Genomic DNA, 23285 nt, shown 5'->3' on the forward strand with positions numbered 1-23285 from the left:
AAATACTTTGGTTCCTCTTCACGGAAGAGAACACAAATAACATCCCAGAAATGTTCGGGAACCAAGGTCTAGCGAGCAAGAGGAATCAAAGGAAATGATAATTAGTAAGAAAATTGTGCTGGAGAAACTAATGGGACTGAAGGCAGATAAATCCCTAGGGCCTGACGATCTGCATCTCAGACTACTAAAAGAGGCAGCCATGGAAATACTAGATGCATTGGTTGTCATCGTCCAAAATTCTATAGATTATGGATTAGTTGCTGCAGATTGGAGGGTGGCAAATGTAACCCCACTATTTAAAAAAGGAGGGAGAGAGAAAACGGGGAACTACAGACCGGTTAGCCTAACATCAGTAGTAGGGAAAATGCTGGAGTCTATTATGTGATAACGGCACACTTAGTTAATATCAACGGATTAAACAACATCAACATGGATTTATGAAAGGAAAATCATGTTTGACAAACCTACTGGAGTTTTTTGAAAATGTAACTGATAAAATAGATAAAGGAGAACCAGTGGATGTCGAGTATTTGGATTTTCAGAAGGCCTTTGATAATGTCCCACATAAGGGGTTAATGTACAAAATTAAAGCACATAGGATTGGGATTAATGTACTGGCATGGATTGAAAATTGGTTAACTGACAGGAAACAGAGAGTAGGAATAAACAAGTCTTTTTCTGGGTGGTGGGCAGTGACTAGTGGGGTACCACAAATATCAGTGCTTGGGCCCCAGCTATTCACAATATATTTAAATGATTTGGATGAGGAAACCAAATGTAATATTTCCAAGTTTGCTGATGACATAAAACTTGGTGGGATTGTGAGTTGTGAGGAGGATGCAAAGACGCTGCAAGGCGATTTAGGTAGGTTGAGTGAGTGGGCAAACACATGGCAGCATAACTTGGATAAATGTGAAGTTATCCACTTTGATAGGAAAAACATAAGGACAAAGTATTATTTAAATGGTGATGGATTGGGAAGTGTCGATGTACAGAGAGACCTGGGTGTCCTTGTACACCAGTCATTGAAAGCAAACATGCAGCTGCAGCAAGCAGTTAGGAAGGCAAATGGTATGTTGGCCTTCATTGCAAGAGGGTTTGAGTACAAGAGCAAGGATGTCTTACTACAGTTAGACAGGGCCTTGGTGAGACCGCACCTGGAGTATTGTGTGCAGTTTTGGTCTCCTTACCTAAGAAAGGATATACTTGCCATAGAGGGAGTGCAACAAAGGTTCACCAGTCTGATTCCTGGGATGGCAGGACTGTCGTATGAGGAGAGATTGGGTCAACTAGGCCTGTATTCACTAGAGTTTAGAAGAATGAGAGGGGATCTCATTGAAACGTATAAAATTCTGACTGGGAGGATGGTTCCCCTGGCTGGGAAGCCTAGAACAAGGGGTCACAGTCTCAGGATACGGAGTAGGAAATTTAGGACCAAGATGAGGGGAATTTTTTTCACTCAAAGAGTGGTGAGCCTGTGGAATTCTCTACCACAGAAGGCTGTGGAGGCCAAGCCACTGAATATATTTAAGAGAGATATAGATAGATTTCTAGAAACAAAAGGCATCAAGGAGTATGGGGAAAAAGCAGGAATATGGTGCTGAGATAGAGGATCAGCCATGATCATATTGAATGGCGGTGCAGACTCGAAGGGCCAAATGCTCCTATTTGCTATGTTTCTATGTTAAATGCAACCATCCCCATATCTCCTCCTTCACCAAGATCACCTACTTACACCTCAGTCACATCGCTCGTCTCCGCCACTGGCTCAGCTTAACTGCTGCTGAAACCCGCAACAATGCAATTCTCCAGTCTCTCCACATAACTGACGTCCCACATCCCGGGTACCATTCTGGTAAATCCCCTCTGCACCCTCTCCAAGGCCTTGACATCCTTCCTAAAGTGCGCTGCCCAGAATTGGACAAAATACTCCAGCTGGGGCCTAACCAGTGATTTATAAAGGTTCACCATAACTCCCTTGCTTTTGTACTCGATGCCTCTGTTAATGAACCAAATGTCGGAGTTTGGATGGAATTGACTTTGATAAAGGCCGTTCAGTGAGCGTCCATTCACAGCACCACACAAACAGAGGCTGTCTCAGAAAGGCTTCTACTCACCAGCGAGCAGTACATCTCGGGGGTCTCTCCACACGTACTGTCGGCGGGATCCAAGCTGACCTTCAGGAACCTGGTGAGCAGGACGGCCTCGGGCTGGCAGGTCATGTAATCCCAACTCATCTCCTGGTCCCAGTGAAGCTGAGCCTTACACAGCTCGTAGTGACCCCAGGATGGGAAGTGCTGCGCGGCGAGAGACAGGGCCGCCCAAAGGGCCTGAAGGGGCAACAAACCGGACAGACACATCGCTCCAATTGACCCCGCTCAGAGAGAGGGATCTTGGTCTGTCTGGGGGTGATTCAGTGGGTCTCCACTCCGACTGGACCCCGCTCAGAGAGAGGCCATCTCGTTGCTTGCAGATGTTCCAGGTGTTGGGGATCCAGCTGTTTTCCCAGTGTTGGTGCAGATGTGACAGGTATTGGGATTCCAGCTGTTTTCCCAGTGTTGATACAGATGTTGCAAGTGTTGAGATTCCAGCTGTTTTCCCAGTGTTGATGCAGATATGCCAAGTTTTGAGACTCCAGCTGTTTCCCCCAGCTGTTCGCTGTGTCAGACAGATGCTCTGATTGGCTGGTCAGTCAGTACTGGGACCCAATGAGATGAGTGTCTCCTGACCAGAGTCTGTTTCTCATCGATCATCTCTTCCTTCTGGCATCAGATCCCTGTTAGGGGAGAAATAAAATCAATGGATTTGGGAACAGGTGCTGCTTCTGACCTTCGACCTTCGATCTTCTGTCCTCACTCTCAGACTCCGCCTCCCATTGGCTGCAGAAATAATCACCAGTTGGGAATGACAGCAGCCAATAGGAGGCAGTTAAATTACTTGGGTTAAGATCCCAATGAGACAAATGTCCAATTATCCTGCATTTCGTGACTTTGGTTGAGCGATAAATATTGGCCACCGTGAAGAACGCCCCTGCTCCTCTTTGAAATAGGGCCATGGGATCTTTTACATCGACCCAAGAGGGCAGACAGGGTCTTAGTTTAACGTCTCATTCAAAGGTCAGCCCCTCTGACAGTTCAGTGCTCCCTCAGAACTGCCCCACTGACAGTGCTGTACTCCATCAGTACTGCACCTCCAACAATATAGCGTTCCCTCAGTACTGATCCTCTGACAGTACAGCACTCCCTCTGTACTGCCGATCCAACAGTGCAGCGCTCCCTCAGTACAGCCCCTCCAACAGTGCAGCACTCCCGCAGTAATGACCTTCCGACAGTGCAGCGCTCCCTCAGTACTGCCCCTCCATCAGTGCAAAGCTCCCTCAGTACTGCCCCTCCGACAGAGCAGCACGCCCTCAGTACTGCCCCTCTGACAGTGCAGCACTCCCTCAGTATGACCCCTCCGACAGTGCTGGGCTCCCTCAGTACTATACCGGGTGTGTCAGCTGGATTCTGGGCTCATGTCTCTGGAGCGGTATTGAGTCAGTTCCGACAGGGGAGAGAGAGGAACTGCAAAAGCAAAATCTATTCTCCTTCCTCCATCCTCTCACCTCAATCTCAGCCGCAACTCACACTGGAAAAGCAAAATTATTCTAATTCTTAATTTTAAAAAGTTCCACTTTAAACACTGACACACTGTGGGTTTGGTTACACACCCACAACCTGTTTTATGACACAAGGTGTTACTTTGGGCTGTGAATGGTATACAGACTAGTAATGGGGATATTTACAACACAGTTTCTATAATAAATACTATGGGTTTTATAAACTGCTACACTGCGTGCAGGAATAGCCTCTGAATGTCTCACTTCCTCCCCCGTAATGTTGTTCCCCTTCAGCTCGAGCATCACAATCCACAGTCACCTTCTGGGCCCGACGTCATTCCTCCTGCTCAAACCCCCAACACACACTCACCATCTCCAGTCACACTCCCAACATACGCTCACCATCTCCAGTCACACCCCCAACACACACTCACCATCTCCAGTCACACTCCCAACATACGCTCACCATCTCCAGTCACACCCCCAACACACACTCACCATCTCCAGTCACACTCCCAACACACACTCACCATCTCCAGTCATACCCCCAACACACGCGCACCATCCCCAGTTACACCCCCAACACATACTCACCATCTCCAGTAACACACCAACACACACTCACCATCTCCAGTTACACCCGCAACACATGCTCACCATCTCCAGTCACACCCCCAACACACACTCACCATCTCCAGTCACACCCCCAACACACACTCACCATCTCCAGTCACACCCCCAACACACACTCACCATCTCCAGTCACACTCCCAACACACACTCACCATCTCCAGTCACACTCCCAACACACACTCACCATCTCCAGTTACACCCCCAACACACACTCACCATCTCCAGTCATGCCCCCAACACACACTCACCATCTCCAGTCACACTCCCAACACACACTCACCATCTCCAGTCACACTCCCAACACACACTCACCATCTCCAGTTACACCCCCAACACACACTCACCATCTCCAGTTACACACCAACACACACTCACCATCTCCAGTCACACCCCCAACACACACTCACTATCTCCAGTCACACCCCAACACACACTCAGGGTCTCCAGTCACACCAACACACACTCATCATCTCCAGTCATACCAACACACACTCACCATTTACAGTTACACCACCAACACACACTCACCATCTCCAGTCACACCCCCAACACATGCTCACCATCTCCAGTCACACCCCCAACACACATTCACCATCTCCAATCACACCAACACAAACTCACCATATCCAGTCACACTCCCAACACACGCTCACCATCTCCAGTCACACCCCCAACACACGCTCACCATCTCCAGTCACACACCCAACACACAATCACCATCTCCAGTCACACACCAACACACACTCACCATCTCCAGTCACACCAACACACACTCACCATTTCCAGTCACACCTCCAACACACACTCACTATCTCCAGTCACACCCCCAACATACACTCACCATCTCCAGTCACACCCCCAACACATGCTCACCACCTCCAATCACACCAACACACACTCACCATATCCAGTCATACCAATACACACTCACCATCTCCAGTCACACCCCTATACACACTCACCATCTCCAGTCACACCCCTAACACACACTCACCATCTCCAGTCACACCCCAACCCACACTCACCATCTCCAGTCACACTCCCAACACATGCTCACCATCTCCAGTCACACCAACACACACTCACTATCTCCAGTCACACCCCCAACACAAACTCACCATCTCCAGTCACACCCCCAACACACAGTCACCATCTCCAGTCACACCCCCAACACACACTCACCATCTCCAGTCACACCCCCAACACACACTAACCATCTCCAGTCACACCCCCAACACACACTCACTATCTCCAGTCACACTCCAACAAAAACTTGAATTTATATAGCAGCTTTACACAGTAAAACTTTGCAAAGTTCTTCACAGTCGTGTAATCTGACAACATTTGACACCAAGCCACACATGGTGATATTTGGACCGGTGGTCAAAAGCTTGGTCAGAGAGGTAGGTTTTAGGAGTGTCTCAAAGCAGGAGAGAGATTTAGAGAGACAGAGAGGTTTGGGGAGGGAATTTCAGAGTTTAGGGCCCAGGTAGCTGAAGGCATGGTCGCCAATGGAGTTGGAGATGGACAAGAGGCCAGAATTGGAAGAATGCAGAGATCTTGGAGGGTTGCAGGGCTGATTTTCTCACAGTCAGACATCACTAGAGTTTGATGAGATGGTGATATTTTCTGCTCAGTTGAGGGGAGATTATTTTCAGAGATCACATTATCTTCACAAGCTGCCGATCAATGTAAATAATGACACCTTGGGAACTGGCCAGTTGGGTTTAATTTTATAGAATGTTCAGAGCTGAGGTGGTTTGAATCTTGCCCAATGTGTGGTTCTGGGATGTGGGCTGGTGTGATGCCCTCGCTCTGGACACTCTCTGATTTCGACATTAAATGAAATGTGGGGGAAAGTGAATTTGATGCCAGACAGGAGCATTACACACACGGCGGGGAAACAGAACAAGTTCAGGGTCAGGCTCTTCATCAAAAACTCATTTCCATCAGCGCTGATTTAAGGCTCATCCAATCTCAGTGTTTGTCTGTGCAGGATTATTTCTTCATTGACCATGAAATAAAGAAAGCTCCTTCTGCATCTCCGATCGTTTCTAAAGTCCGACAATGTAGGAATGAGTGAGTGTGGAGAGGCTCAATGAGAGCCAATTGTCCCCAACATTGGGAGTGGTCCAGGGTGTGAGACTGGGCCCGAGTGACAGGGGGCACTGTTCAGTGTTCCAGCCGCTCCATCCCAGGGTGAATGGGAATGTGACTCTGGGAGTTTTGGTGATTGGCAGATTGCAGGAAGCAGTGTAACTCACCCTGCACTGCTCACAGCTTCCCATACAATGTACACATCCCACGATACAATGCACACATTCCCCCTATACAATGTACACATCCCCTATACAATATACACATCCTACTATACAATGCAGACAACCCCCTATACAATGCACACATCCCCTAGACAATGTACATGTCACCTTTACAATGCAAACATCATTCTATACAATGCACACACCCCCTATACAATGAACACACCCCCTATACAAACATCTAGAACTGGATGAGGAGAAATTTCCTCCAGCTAAATATTGAGAAGACCAAATCCATTATCTTCGGTCCCCGCCACAAACTCCGTTTCCTATTCACCGACTCCATCCCTCTCCCTGTCAACTGTCTGATGCTGAACCAGGCTGTTCACAACCTTGGTGTTGTATTTCACCCTGAGACGAGCTTGGTGTTGTATTTTACCCCGAGATGTAATGAGACAGGAATAATAAACGATCTCCTAGTAAAAGATCCTCTCGGAATGAGTGATCACAGAATGGTTGAATTTGTAATACAGATTGAGGGTGAGGAAGTAGTGTCTCAAACGAGCGTACTATGCTTAAACAAAGGGGACTACAGTGGGATGAGGGCAGAGTTGGCTAAAGTAGACTGGAAATACAGACTAAATGGTAGCACAATTGAGGAACATTGGAGGACTTTTAAGGAGCTCTTTCATATGCTCAACAAAAATATATTCCAGTGAAAAAGAAGGGCGGTAAGAGAAGGGATAACCAGCCGTGGATAACCAAGGAAATAAAGGAGAGTATCAAATTAAAGACCAATGCGTATAAGGTGGCCAAGGTTAGTGGGAAAATAGAAGATTGGGAAAATAGAAGATTGGGAAAATTTTAAACGACAGCAAAGAATGACTAAGGAAGCAATAAAGAAAGGAAAGATAGATTACAAAGGTAAACTTGCGAAAACATAAAAACGGATAGTAAAAGCTTTTACAGATATATAAAACGGAAAAGAGTGACTAAAGTAAATGTTGGTCCCTTAGAAGATGAGAAGGGGGATTTAATAATGGGAAATGTGGAAATGGCTGAGACCTTAAACAATTATTTTGCTTCGCTCTTCACAGTGGAAGACACAGAAACCATGCCAGAAATTGCTGGTCACAGGAATGTGGGAAGGGAGGACCTTGAGACAATCACTATCACTAGGGGGGTAGTGCTGGACATGCTAATGGGACTCAAGGTAGACAAGTCCCCTGGTCCTGATGAAATTCATCCCAGGGTATTAAAAGAGATGGCGGAAGTTATAGCAGATGCATTCGTTATAATCTACCAAAATTCTCTGGACTCTGGAGAGGTACCAGCGGATTGGAAAGCAGCTAATGTAATGCCTCTGTTTAAAAAAGGGGGCAGACAAAAGGCTGGTAACTATAGGCCGATTAGTTTAACATCTGTAGTGGGGAAAATGCTTGAAACTATCATTAAGGAAGAAATAGCGGGACATCTAGAAAGGAATAGTGCAATCAAGCAGACGCAGCATGGATTCATGAAGGTGAAATCATGTTTAACTAATTTACTGGAATTCTTTGAGGATATAACGAGCATGGTGGATAGAGGTGTACCAATGGATGTGGTGTATTTAGATTTTCAAAAGGCATTCGATAAGGTGCCACACAAAAGGTTACTGCAGAAGATAAAGGTACGCGGAGTCAGTGGAAATGTATTAGGCTGGATAGAGAATTGGCTGGCTAACAGAAAGCAGAGAGTCGGGATAAATGGGTCTTTTTCGGGTTGCAAATCAGTGGTTAGTGGTGTGCCACAGGGATCGGTGCTGGGACCACAACTGTTTACAATATACATAGATGAGCTGGAAGAGGGGACAGAGTGTAGTGCAACAAAATTTGCAGATGACACAAAGATTAGTGGGAAAGCGGGTTGTGTAGAGGACACAGAGAGGCTGCAAAGAGATTTAGATAGGTTAAGCGAATGGGCTAAGGTTTGGCAGATGGAATACAATGTCGGAAAGTGTGAGGTCATCCATCTTGGGGAAAAAAAACAGTAAAAAGGAATATTATTTGAATGGGGAGAAATTACAACATGCTGCGGTGCAGAGGGACCTGGGGGTCATTGTGCATGAAACTCTTTTTGGAGTTTATCTGCAAAACAAAACACATTAAACCGTGCCACCCGACCTGGGTGACACACCAGACATTTACAAGGCCCTTTTTTTCTTTTTTTTGGGTTTTTTTTTTGGTTTTTTTTTTTTTCTTCTTTTTTTGGGTTTTTTTTTGGGCACTAAAATCACAATTTTCCCCAGTGCCCCCTATAAAAGGGAAGGGGACACTAAAAAACACCGGCAATTAAAACAAATTAAACTTTAAAACGTAAAATCAAATTAATCCCAAAAAGTTAGTTTGCAGGTGCAGCAGGTAATCAGGAAGGCGAATGGAATGTTGGCCTTCATTGCGAGAGGGGTGGAGTACAAAAGCAGGGAGGTCCTTCTGCAACTCTATAGGGTATTTGTGAGGCCGCATCTGGAGTACTGCATGCAGTTTTGGTCACCTTACTTAAGGAAGGATATACTAGCTTTGGAGGGGCTACAGAGACGATTCACTAGGCTGATTCAGGAGATGAGGGGGTTACCTTATGATGATAGATTGAGTAGACCGGGTCTTTACTCGTTGGAGTTCAGAAGGATGAGGGGTGATCTTATAGAAACATTTAAAATAATGAAAGAGATAGACAAGATAGAGGCAGAGAGGTTGTTTCCACTGGTCGGGGAGACTCGAACTAGGGGGCACAGCCTCAAAATACGGGGAAGCCAATTTAAAACCGAGTTGAGAAGGAATTTCTTCTCCCAGAGGGTTGTGAATCTGTGGAATTCTCTGCCCAAGGAAACAGTTGAGGCTAGCTCATTGAATGTATTCAAATCACAGATAGATAGATTTTTAACCAATAAAGGAATTAAGGGTTATGGGGAGCGGGCGGGTAAGTGGAGCTGAGTCCACGGCCAGATCAGCCATGATCTTGTTGAATGGCGGAGCATGCTCGAGTGGCTAGGTGGCCTACTCCTGTTCCTAATTCTTATGTTCTTATGTTCCGACCCCATAGACTCGCCAATAACAAGACTGCATACTGCCATCTCCATAACATTGCCCGTCTCCGTGCCTGTCTCAGCTCATCTGCTGCTGAAACCCCCATCCATGCCTTTGTTTCCTCCAGACTCGACTATTCCAATGGTCTCATCGCTGGCCTCACATCTCCACCCTACATAAACATGAGCTCATCCAAAGCTCGCACCAAGTCCCATTCACCCATCACCCTTGTGCCCACTGACCCACATTAGCTCCCTGTTTTCAAATCTCTGCGCTCCTCCAATTCTGGCCTCTTGTCCATTCTCCTAGTTCCTTCACTCCACCATTGGTGGCAGTGCCTTCATCTGCCTGGGCCCTAAATTCCACTATTCCCTCCCTAAACCTCGCTACCTTTCTCCCTTCCTTTAAGACGCTCCTTAAAGCCTCCCTCTTTGACCGAGCTTTTGATCATCTGTCCTAATCTCTCCTAACGTGGCTTGGTGTCAAAGTTTGTCAATTTACGCTCCTGTGAAGCGCCTTACTACGTTAAAGGTGCTATATAAATGCAAGTTGTTGTACAATGCGATCACCCATCCTATAGAATTTATACAGCCCTCCTATACATTTCACAGCCCCTATACAATACTGCAACCCTCAGATACAATGCACAGAAGCCCCTTATCCAATGGGACATTGCTGCTCTAGAATGCACACAGAATCTTCCTCTCCAATTCTCTAGCCCTCCCACACAATACACACAGGAGCCTGCCTGATCCCCGGGCCAAGCCGCCAATCGCTGCTGGAAACAGCAAGGCGATCCCGGGAGATCCCGGGACAGAGTCTGACTCACTCTGGGGGAGATCAGCGAGCTCCGGACGGGGCGAGATCCCGGAGCCAGCTCCGCATTGCTCAGCAACAAGTCCAGGATCCTTCTCAATGGACCCGAGGAGTTTAGCCCAGAATCCGCAATCAGGGGAGGGAGAGAGAGAGAGACGGGGGGGCGGGGGGGAGAGGGAGGGGGAGAGAGAGAGAGAGAGAGAGGGAAGGAGAGACAGAGAGGGGAGATATAGAGAGGGGAGGAGGGGAGAGAGAGAGAGCGAGGGAGGGAGGGGGAGAGAGGGAGGGAGGGAGAGAGAGAGTGGGGGGGAGAGGGAGGGGGAGAGACAGAGAGGGAGAGAGGGAAGGAGAGATAGAGAGGGGAGATATAGCGAGGGGAGAGAGAGAGAGGGGGAGGGAGGAAGGGAGGGGGAGAGAGGGAGAGAGGGAGGGAGGGGGAGAGAGGGAGAGAGAGGGATGGGGAGAGAGGAGAGAGAGGAAGGGAGGGAGAGGGGGGGGAGAGAGGAAGGGAGGGGGAGAGATAGTGAGAGAGGGAGACAGAGAGAGAGAGACGGGGCGGCGGAGAGGTAGGAAGAGAATGAGAGAGGGAGATAGAGACAGAGAGGGAGGGAGGAAGAGGGAGAGAGGGAGGGAGGGGGGGAGAGGGAGGGAGACGGGGTGGGGGGGGGGCGGAGGGCGGAGCGGGAGTAACAGGCAGAGTGAATGAGGGAAGAGAGCAAAAGAGAAAGGAGAAAGAGATAGAAGTGAGGAAAGGGAATGAGAAACAGAAAAAGAAAATTTGACCAGCAGAGAGAGACAGAAATAAAGAGAAAAGGGGCAAAGAAAACCAGAGAGAGAGAAATAGAGATCCCGAGATTCAGAGAGAAAAATGAAATCTCAATCCAGGGGCTCAGACTGGGAACATCCCAGCTCAGCATTCCGCGCGGTCCTAAAGCCAACCCTGTTATTAGTCCCATTCCTTTAACACTCGTCTGCCCCAATCACAATGACCCGCATATTCAGCATGGTTTGTGCTGTGAAAAGTATTCTGCTGTTATTTATATATAAAACCCACATGAAATACGGTAATTACAGGTTTAATAATATGGGGGAGAGGGAGGTGAAAGTCCAGGGTGGAGATCAGATTCCTGCACTGCTTCAGGGACCTGTCCTGTTTCTGTTTACAATCTTCCCGGTAGAGCTGACTAATGTCCCTTCTATACAGGGCTCTTGGGAAAGGGCAGGGAGGGGGACTGATCGGATCGCTCTTTCAAAGAGCCGGCACAGGCACGATGGGCTGAATGGCCTCCTCCTGTGCTGTGAGATTCTGTGGAAGGATTAAACACATGCACCTTGGGGTGTGGGTTCTTGGACCCTTCGTGCCTGCAGCATTTAACTCAAGAAATAAAGGCAAGTCCGGCAACTTTAAGAGAGATGCAGAGGGAGGCCGTTCAGCCCATCCAGTCCCACTTTCCAATAAATGCTACAAATCCCCCAGCCCCGCCCATCACAGCCTCCCACTGACCCTTGTGAATGGTCCCAGAGGTTTCAATCCCACTCCCTGCCCCGGGCCCATTTCACATATTGGTCACTGTCCGTGTGACACCAGTCCTGAACCTGCCTTTTCCCAGTCTGTCCCTGTGTCTCCTTGTCCTGCAGTCACCGCTTAACTTCACACAGTGACGGGGGATTCACCTTTCCCATTCCACTTAGTGTCATATACAGCTCTGTAAGATCCCATCTCATTCATCCCCACAGAGAGAGTGAGAGAGGGAAAGAGAAAGGGAGAGATAGAGAGAAGTAGTAGAGAGGCAGGCACAGATACAGATACAGAGATACAGAAACAGAGAAACAGAGACAGATTTAGAGAGATTGAGCTACAGAGACCGATACAGAAACAGACAAAGAGAAAGACAGGAAACAGATAGAGATACAGAGAGACCGACAGAGACACAGAAAGAGAAAAACAGAGACCCATTTTCCAAGTCTTTCTCCATATTTGTATTCCCTCGCACCAGACAGCATCCGAGTGAATCTGTGCTGTTTCCTCTCTAAAGCCTCACTACCCTCCCTATAGTGTGGAGCCCAATACTGCACACAGTGCTCGAACTGAGAGTTATTGAGGTTTTAGACAAACTCACTGTTACCTCTGGGCTTTTATATTCCATACCAGATAAACCAAGAATGCCATTAACTTTTTTCACAGCATTATCCCCTGAGGTGCTGCCTTTAATGACCTGTGACCCTGTTCCCCAAAATCCCTCTGCTCCCCCCGGCCCCGAGCCCACTCCCATTCACACTGCTCTTGTTAATTTAACCCAAATATATCACCTCATACTGACTGACATTGAATTCCCTCTGTCCCTGTCCAGACCATTCCCCATCTCATAATATCCCTTTATCCAGCCCATTCCCCGTCCCATAATGTCCCTGTGCCGGGCCCACCCAGTGGCCATCCCATAATGTCTCTGTGCCCGGCCCACCCATTGCCCATCCCATAATCTCCCTGTGTCCCTGTCCCACCCATTGGCCATCCCATAATATCCCTGTGCCGGGCCCTTGGACCTGAACCACTCCCCACACCTCCCAATCTGGGAACATCCGCACATTTGCCGCTCCGAAGCCTCAGTGACCAACACGCCCAGTGTCCCGATCGCAGAGACTCGCCCAATAAACTTCTGTCCTTCAGGCATCTCAATTGTTGCAGCAGCAAATCCTCAGGCCGTGAATCGGGATCAGAGCGTCGCCACACACCCACATCCAGCTGCTTGGGATCGCTGACTGGACCATCGACTCGATCAAACCCTCGGCCGTGCGGTTAGAAACGGCCAAAGGAACACTCTCCCAAACTCTGCTCCACACTCTGCTCCCAAGGAACAATGTACAACAATTAACGTGTCCGTTTGATAAACCCCAGAACAACACCAGCAATAACTGGGCATTGATTAGTATTTAGAGAGTTCTGTAAACTGATCCTCAGATTAGATTTAAAAGATATCTGAGGACAAACAAATCGATCCAAATATAAACAGAGCTTCGAAATTCTACTCAAGGAACAACGTACAACAATTACTGTGTTGTAGGCGCTATATAAATGCAGGTTGTTGTTGTTGTGGGCTGTACTCTGTCCACACACTGTAATAAATTGATGGTCTTAAGCTGCACTATCTAGACCCACCTGCCCGGAGCCCCCGATTTCTCTCTCACTCACCGCCTATTTCTGAAGATTATTTCCTGCACGGATTATTTCAGGGACTGATTGTACTGACCCAGCCCCACTTTAAAACTCCCAGTTTGAGTGGGGTTGGTTTCTGAGAGTCATGTGTTCACTAGAGACGGCCGAAGGTTCCCTTCTCTCGACAGCTCCGACACGTCCAGCCCCAGGATCCACAGCAGCATCCGCACTGAATGAGCCAACAGGGGAAGCTGGTCACTGGGCAGATTGGGGCCGCGCAGCCCTTTCATTCAGTGTCAATGCTGGCCTGTGAAAGCTTTGCACACACTGCCTGTGGGCAGGTGACTGGGAGATCAATACACAGTGATCAATAACTGGAGCCTGCAATCAATGAGCAGCCCCTCACTCACCCTGAGACACTGCTCTCACTCTTCCTGCAAATCCCCTTCCTCAGGCTGGATCCCGGCAGTGTTACAGAAGAATGACTGAGGGGCAGAGTCCTTTGTGCGGGCACAAGGGCGGCAGTATGGGCTTCTGATCCACAGACACGCTGTGTGTGTGTGTGTGTGTGGGGGGGGGGGGGGGGATTTGTGTGTATGGACGCATGTGTGTGTGTAAGTGTCTGTGTGTGGGCATGTGTCTGAGTGTGTGTTTGGGCATGTGGGTGTGTGTGTGTATGGGCGTGCTTATTTTATTATCTGTATACATTAACCCTATATATACAGAACCTGGGCTGTGTCCCACAGGGGAATGGGAGACTATGCTGGGATACTGGGCTCTGTCCCACAGACACCCTGTAATTAGAGTGACCGACAGTAACTAGGTTACCATTAATCTGCAGAGCTCCAGTCACAAGCCTAGCTCTCACGCAATGAATATTTGCGGATCAAGGAATGAATTATTTATGGTCTGGGACTCTGAATAAAGTCACGTTGCAATTTTTCAAACATGTATCTGGAGCGTTTTTCATTTATTTTGTGCTCCAAAGGTGAAGGTGAACATATATGACTGCCAATTGCCACCTCTGTAACATCGCCCGTCCCCGCACGTCTCAGCTCATCTGCTGCTGAAGCCTGCATCAATGCCTTTGTTGCCCAGCAGGCTGAGCGGCCCCCCGCCTGCGAGCACTATCAGAGCAGGCTGGGGTGTGGAAGGAGCAGTGTGGCGGCCTGGCACAACAGGCTGAGCGGCCCCCAGCCTGCGAGCACCACCGGAGCAGGCCGGGGAGTGGAAGGAGCAGCACGTGTTGGAGCAAGAAAGTAACGGCAATGATGACAGATGTCACCAAGATCCAGGTCGGGGATTCCCAGGGCAGGTACAGGATGGGTTAGATACAGAGTAAAGCTCCCCTAAACTTTCCCATCAAACATTCCCAGGGCAGGTGCAGCACAGGTTAGATAGAGGGTAAAGCTCCCTCTACACTGTCCCATCAAACACTCCCAGGGCAGGTACAGCACTGGTTAGATACAGAGTGAAGCTCCCTCTACGCTGTCCCATCAAACACTCACAGGGCAGGTACAGCAAGGGTCACATACAGAGGAAAGCTCCCTCTACACTGTCCCATCAAACACTCCCAGGACAAGTACAGCATGGATTAGATACAGAGTAAAGCTCCCTCTCCCCGTCCCATCAATCAATCCCAAGGCAGGAACAGCACGGGTTAGATGCAGAGTGAAGCACCCTCTACACTGTCCTATCAAACACTCCCAGGGCAGGTACAGCACGGGTTAGATACAGAGTAAAGCTCCCTCTACACTGTCCCATCAAACACTCCCAGTGAGGTACAGCATGGGTTAGATACAGAGTAAAGCTCCCTCTACACTGTCCCATCAAACACTCCCAGGGCAGGTATAGCACAGGTTAGATACAGAGTAAAGCTCCCTCTACACTGTCCCATCAAACACTCCCAGCGAGGTACAGCACGGGTTAGATACAGAGTAAAGCTCCCTCTGCACTGTCCCATCAAACACTCCCAGGGCAGGTACAGCACGGGTTAGATACAGAGTACAGCTCCCTCTACAGAGGGTGCAGAGGGACCTGGGGGACCTTGTGCATGAATCCCAAAACGTTAGTTTGCAGGTACAGCAGGTAATCAGGAAGGCGAATGGAATGTTGGCCTTCATTGCAAGAGGGATGGAGTACAAAAGCAGGGAGGTCCTGCTGCAACTGTACAGGGTATTGGTGAGGCCGCACCTGGAGTACTGCGTGCAGGTTTGGTCATCTTACTTAAGGAAGGATATACTAGCTTTGGAGGGGGTACAGAGACGATTCACTAGGCTGATTCCGGAGATGAGGGGGTTACCTTATGATGATAGATTGAGTAGACTGGGTCTTTACTCGTTGGAGTTCAGAAGGATGAGGGGTGATCTTATTGAAACATTTAAAATAATGAAAGGGATAGACAAGATAGAGGCAGAGAGGTTGTTTCCACTGGGCAGGGAGACTAGAATTAGGGACACAGCCTCAAAATACAGGGGAGCCAATTTAAAACCGAGTTGAGAAGGAATTTCTTCTCCCAGAGGGTTGTGAATCTGTGGAATTCTCTGCCCAGGGAAGCAGTTGAGGCTAGCTCATTGAATGTATTCAAATCACAGATAGATAAATTTTTAACCAATAAGGGAATTAAGGGTTATGGGGAGCGGGCGGGTAAGTGGAGCTGAGTCCACGGCCAGATCAGCCATGATCTTTTTGAATGGCGGAGCAGGCTCGAGGGGCTAGATGGCCTACTCCTGTTCCTAATTCTTATGTTCTTATCTTCTACACTGTCCCATCAAACACTCCCAGCGCAGGTACAGCATGCCATTCTAGTTAATCCCTTCTGCACCCTGTCTCAGTGTTTGATATATTTCCTGAAGTGCGCTGTCCAGTATTAGACACAGTGACCCTGAAATTCCGATGTCCAGGGTCCGTAAGAAGTTCCTGCAGACCCGGGAAGGCATCGGAAAAGCCGGTTTCCAGCGCACAATGCGCATGCGCTGTAAACCAACATTTCCGATCTGTCAAGTTTTTGGTCATGACAGATGGCCGCATTGCAGGAGCTAGGACACTTGCAGGGTAAGATTTCCAATATTTACCAATATCTTGCCCTGCAAATGTCCTTTAAAATCCAGGTGTATAGCCTACTTTTACAGGTGCAAGTGGTTAAAAAAACACATACAAATAAAAAATAAAGTTATAAAAGCACTCCCCGCTAAGGTGAGTTTATTTTAAGTGTTAATAAAAAAAAAGTTTTAAGTCGGAAAACTATTTTTTGAAAACAATTTAAATTTAAATGCATGTTAATTGTGTACTTTATTTTCTATTTTTTATTGGTTTTTAAATGTTTTGGGCTGTTTCTCATTCATAGCAATAGGAGTTCGGTACTTACAGAACTCCTATTGTTATGAATGAGAAACTATACTGTACCTGATTGGCTGCTGTCACTAGATCCCGGCCTGCTCATGTCCCCACGTGCACGAGCTGCGCGCAGTCACCTCTGGGCCTCAGGCTCGGTAGTTCGGACAGTCGCAGCAGCAACAGGTAAGTGCGTATCTTTTTTCTTTTTTTAGGTTGTTTGCCGGCGGGAATGGTGTTACCGGAATTTCAGGGCTAATATTTCCGCTGGGGCCTAACCAGTGATTTATAAAAGATTAGCATAACTTCCTTGCTTTTGTACTCAATGCCTCCATTTATAAAGCCCAGCATCCCATGCGCTTTTTACCAGTTTTATCAACCAATGGTTGAAGACAGCTGTGATACCCGCATGGTGGAACAGCCAGCTGATATCGGGGCTCGCAAATAAATAATGGGCAGTTGGGGGCGAGGTACCATGCGGAGGGGGGACCAGAGCTGGTGAATGACAGGCCAACACAGAGTCATTGGGAGGCAGAGGGAAGGGGATTGAAACAAATAGAAACAGCAACAAGGAACTGGTTTCAGGCAGAGTGAATGCTGAGACCTGGAATGAGAGAAATAGCCAAGATATCGAAACACTGGAGCTGCAATCAATGATCCTAATATAGACTGGGATAGTAATAGTGTAAAGGGCAGAGAGGGGGAAGGATCCCTGAAGTGTATTCAGGAGAAATTTCTTGACCAGTACCTTTGGAAGAAAGGCACAGCAATAATCATGGGCAATTTTAATCTTCATATTGATTGGACAAATCAAATTGCCCAAGGTAGCCTTGAGGAAGAGTTCATAGATTGTGTCCTGGATGGTTTCCTTGAACAGTACCTTGCAGAACAAACCAGGGAGCAGGCTATCTTGGATCTGAAACTGTGTAATGCGACAGTATTAATAAATGATCTCATTGTAAAGGATCCTCTGAGAAAGAATGATCATATCATGGTTGAATTTCAAGTTCAGTTGGAGGGTGAGAAAGTTGGATCTCAAACCAGTGCCCTGATCTTAAATAAAGGTGATTGCAAAGGTATGAAGGCAGTGTTGGCTAAAGTGGACTGGGAAAAAAGATTAAAATGTAAGACGATGAGCAGTGGCAGACATTTAAGGAGATATTTTCTAACTTTCAACAAAAATATATTCCAGTGAGAAGGAAAGACTTTAAGAAAAGAGAGATCCATCTTTTGTGGCTAACCAAGAAAGTAAAGGATGGTATCGAATTGAAAACAATGGCCAACATTAGTGGGATGCCAGAGGATTGGGAAATTTTTTAACCAGCAAAGGACGACTAAAAAAATAATAGAGAGGGAAGATAGATTATGAGACTAAACTAGCATGAAATATAAAAACAATAGTAAGAGCTTGTATAGCCATATAAAAAGGAAGAGAGTAGCTAAAATAAACTTTGGTCCCTTATGGGATGAGAATGGGGAATTAATTATGGGGATCAGGGAAATGGGAGAGACTTTGAACAAATATTTTGTATCATTCTTCACGGCAGAATACACTAAAAACATCCCAATAATGGATAATCCAGGGGCTATAGAGAGGCAGGAACTTAAATCAAATACTATCACAAAAGAAAAGGTACTCAGTAAAATAATGGGACTAACGGTGGACAAGTCCCTTGGACCTGATGGCTTGCAGCCAAGGGTCTTAAAAGAAATGGCTGCAGAGATAGTGGATGCTTTGGTTGTAATCTACCAAAATCCCCTGGATTCTGGGAAGGTACCAGCGGATTAGAAAATTGGAAACGTAAAGCCCCTATTTAAAAAAGGATGCCGACAGAAAGTGGGAAACTATAGACCAGTTAGCCTGACATCCATAGTTGGGAAAATGCTGGAGTCCATTATTAAGTAAATAGTAACAGGACATTTGGAAAAGCATAATTCAATCAAGCAGAGTCAGCATGGTTTTATGAAAGGGAAATCATGTTTGACAAATTTGCTGGTGTTCTTTGTAGATGTAACGGTGGATAAGAAGGAACCAGTGACTGTAGTGTATTTGGATTTCGAGAAGGCATTCGATAAGGTGCCACATAAAAAGATACTGCACAAGATAAGAACTCAAGGGGTTTGTGGATATATATTAGCATGGTTAGCGGGTTGGCAAACTAACAGAAAACAAAGAGTGGAATAAATGGGTATTTTCCCGTTGGCAAACGGTAACTAATGAGGTGCCACAGGGATCGGTGCTGGGGCCTCAACTATTTACAATCTATATTAATAACTTGGATGAAGGGACAGAGTATAATGTAGCCAAGTTTGCTGATGATACAATGATGTGTGGGAAAACAAGTTGTGAGGAGGACTCAAAAAAATCTGCAAAGGGATATAGACAGGCTAAATGAGTGGGCAAGCATTTGGCAGATGGAGTATAATGTGGGAAAGTGTGAGGTTATCCATTTTGGCAGGAAAAATAAAAAGCAAATTATTATATAAATGGAGAGAAATTACACAATGCTGCAGTACAGAGGGACCTGCGGGTCCTTGTGCATGAAACAGAAAAAAGTTAGTATGCAAATACAGCAATTATTCAGGAAGGCAAATGGAATGTTGTCCGTTATTTCAAGGGGGATAGAGTATAAAGCAGAGAAGTCCTGCTACAACTGTACAGTGTATTGATGAGACCACACCTAGAGTACTGCGTACAGTTTTGGTCTCCTTATTTAAGGAGGGATATACTTGCATTGGATGCAATTCCGAGAAGGTTCACTAGGTTGATTCCTGAGATAAAGGACTTATGAATAAAGGTTGAGCAGGTTGGGCCTAGACTCATTGGAGTTTAGAAGAATGAGAGGCGATCTTATTGAAACGTATAAGATAATGAGGAGACTCAACAAGGTGGATGCTGAGAGGATGTTTCCCCTCATGGGATAATCTAGAACTGTGGGCCTAGTTTCAGGTATCGCCCATTTAGAACTGAGATGTGGAGGAATTTCTTCTCTCAGAGGGTCGTAAATCTGTGGAATTCTCTGCCAAAGAGAGCTGTGGACAGTGGCCATTGAATATATTTAAGGTGGAGACAGACAGATGTTTCAGCGATAAGGGAGTGAAGGGTTATGGGGAGCAGGCAGGGAAGTTGAGCTGAGCCCAAGATCAGATTAGCTATGATCTTATTAAATGGCAGAGCAGGCACGAGGGGCCAATTGGCCAACTCCTGCTCCTATTTGTTTTATTTCCGGCCCAGTGAGGAAGGAGGCATTGCTGGATCTGGTTCTGGGAAATGAGGTGGGGCAAGTGGAGCAGAGCTCAGTAGGGGAACATTTAGGGAACAGTGATCATAGTATCATGAGGTTTAGATTAACTATGGAAAAGGATAGGGAGCAACGTAGAGTTAAATTCTGAAGGACAATTTCAGTGGGTTGAGAATGGATCTGGTTTGGGTAAATTGGAATCAAAAATTGGTAGGCTAAACTGTAATCGAGCAATGGGCTGTCTTTAAAGAGGAGCTAGCTCGGCTGCAGTTGAGGTACATTCCCACGAGGGGGAAAAGTCGGGCAACTAAAGCCAGAGCTCCCTGGATGATAAAAGAGATAGAGAGTAAGATGAAGCAGAAAAAGGGTGCGTGTGACAGATGTCAGATTGGGAATACCAGTGAGAATCAGGCTGAATATAGAAAGTTCAGAGGAGAAAGGAAAATGAAAATAAGAGGGGTAAAGAGAGATTATGAGAATAGATTGGCAGCTAACATAAAAGGGAATTCAAAATTCTTCTGCAGGCATATAAATAATAAAAGGGTAGTAAGAGGAAGGTGGGGCTGATTAGGGAATGTTAAACTCTTGTTCAAAAAAGGGTCTAAGGATAAACCCAGCAACTATAAGCTGGTCAGTTTAAACTCAGTAATGGGAAAAATTTTAGAAACGATAATCCAGGACAAAATTAACCGTCACTTGGACAATTGTGGATTAATTAAGGAAAGCGAGCATGGATTTGTTAAAGGCAAATCATGTTTAACTAACTTGATTGAGCTCACGGCATAAAAGGGACGGTGGCAGCATGGATATGAAATTGGCCAAGTGACAGGAAAGAGAGAGTAGTGGTAAAGGTTGTTTTTCAGACTGGAGGAAGGTATACAGTGGCGTTCCCCAGAGGTCAGTACTAGGAACACTGATTTTCTTGATTATATATTAATGGTTTGGACTTGGGAGTACAGGGCACAATTTCAAAATTTGCAGATAACACAAATCTTGGAAGTATTGTGAAAAGTGAAGAGGATATTGAAAGACTTCAAGGCTGGTGAAATGAGCGGACACGTGGCAGATGAAATTTAACACAGAAAAGTGTGAAGTGATACATTTTGGTAGGAAGAACGATGAGAGTCAATATAAAGGGTACAATCCTATAGAGGGATGAATGGAGAGACCTGGGGTATATGGGCACAAATCGTTGAAGATAGCACAGCAGTTTGAGAAAGTGTCAGGTCAGCAACTGGAGTATTGTATCCAATTCTGGGCACCACACTTTAGGAAGGATGTGAAGACCTTAGAGAAGATGCAGAGAAGCTTTTCACAAATGGTTCCAGGGAGGAGGGACTTCAGTTACATGGGTAGACTGGGGTTGTTCTCCTTTTAGCAGAGAAGGTCGAGGGGTGATTTGACAGAGGTGTTCAAAAGCATGAGGGGTCCAGACAGAGTAGATAGACAGAAACTGTTCCCATTGTCAGAAGGGTCAAGAACCAGAGGACACAGATTCAAGGTGATTATCAAAGAACCAGAGGCGACATGAGGAAAAACTTTTTTACGCAGAGATTGGTTAGCATCTGAAATGCACTGCGTGAAAGGGTGGTGGAGGCCGAATCAATCATGGCTTTCAAAAGGGAATTGGATAAGAACCTGAAGGAAAATAATATGCAGGGCTGTGGGGAAGGGCGGGGGAGTGGGATGAGCTGAAGTGCTCGGGCAGAGAGCCGGCACGGGCTCGACGGGCCGAATGGCCTCCTTCCTTGCTGTAACCATTCTATGATTCTATTCTGTGAGTCACACCGTGTGCTATTAGTCCCAATCCCATTCTGTGCTGTAACCATTCTATGATTCTATTCTAGGAGTCACACCGTGTGAAATTAGTCCCAATCCCCAACGCCCAGCTCTGCTCATTTCACAGGATTTACAGCGCTACGATCTGTAAACAGGGGAAGATAAATGAGCAAAGCTCGATGTAATTAGATCCTCGACGTCCCGATCGATCAAAATAAAAACTGGGAAAATTGAGAAACGCGACGGGAAACATCAGCTGAGGCCGAGACTCGGAGGCAGAGCGGAATCTGAAATCTGCCGTCATTTATCGTCCATCTCCAGGGAACAAATGCAGCCGTTTCACTCTGAGCGAGAACCAGGTCTGAAACCCCCAGCTCTGGGCCGCAGACAGGAAAGAAAGGACTTGCATTTCTCTAGCACCTTTCACCACCTCAGGACGGCCCAAAGTGCTTCACAGGCAATGAATTATTTTTGAAGTGCAATCACTGTTGTAAAGTAGGAAACGCGGCAGCCAGTTTGTGCACAGCAAGCTCCCACAAACAGCAATATCTTCAATATGAGTGCCGTGGGATCTTTCACATCTAATTAAGAAGTCAGACGGGCCTCGATTTAACATCTGCATAATGGCACCTCCGACAGTGCAGCGCTCCCTCAGTACTGTCCCTCCGACAGTGCAGCACTCCCTCAGTACTGCCCCTCCGACTGTGCAGCGCTCCCTCAGTGCTGCCCCTTCCACAGTGCAGCACTCCCTCAGTACTGCCTCTCCGACAGTGCAGCACTCCCTCAATATTGCCCCTCTGACCGTGCAGTGCTGCCTTAGTATTGCCCCCCCGACAGTGCAGCGCTCCCTCAGTACTGCCCCTCCGATAGTCCGCCGCTCCCTCAGTACAGCACTGGAAGTGTCGCCTGGATTTAGTGCTCTAGTTTGTGGATTGGGACTTGAATCTTTGATCTTCTGACTCAGAGGTATGAGTGCTGCCCACTGAGCCACGGCTGACATCTATTAACTCATTAGTGCCAAACCCATTACTTCCACCACCGGTGCACCGTGGCTGCAGTGTGTACCATCCACAGGATGCACTGCAGCAACTCGCCAAGGCTTCTTCGGCAGCACCTCCCAAACCCGTGAACTGGAAGGACAAGGGCTGCAGGCACATGGGAGCACCATCACCTCCAAGTCCCCCTCCAAATTTCATGCAAATATATCAGCTGTTCCTTTATCGTCGCTGGATCTAAATCCTGGCACTCCCTCCTAAACAGCACTGTGGGAGCACCTTCACCACATGGACTGCAGTAATTCAAGAAGGCAGCTCACCACCACCTTCTCAGGGCAACCTGGAATGGACAATAAATGCTGGCCTTGCCAGCGATGCCCACAACTATTTTAGTTGAACCTGTAAATCA

The 23285-nt window shown here is 47.1% G+C and overlaps 1 pseudogene; it reads right to left on the reverse strand.

The window, feature by feature from the left end:
• The window catches only part of LOC139268367 (netrin-G1-like), a 130344-nt pseudogene that overhangs the window by 58899 nt on the left and 48160 nt on the right, over positions 1 to 23285 (reverse strand).

The sequence above is a fragment of the Pristiophorus japonicus genome, chromosome 8 (assembly GCF_044704955.1).
Source record: "Pristiophorus japonicus isolate sPriJap1 chromosome 8, sPriJap1.hap1, whole genome shotgun sequence".
Classification (NCBI taxonomy): Eukaryota; Metazoa; Chordata; class Chondrichthyes; family Pristiophoridae; genus Pristiophorus; species Pristiophorus japonicus.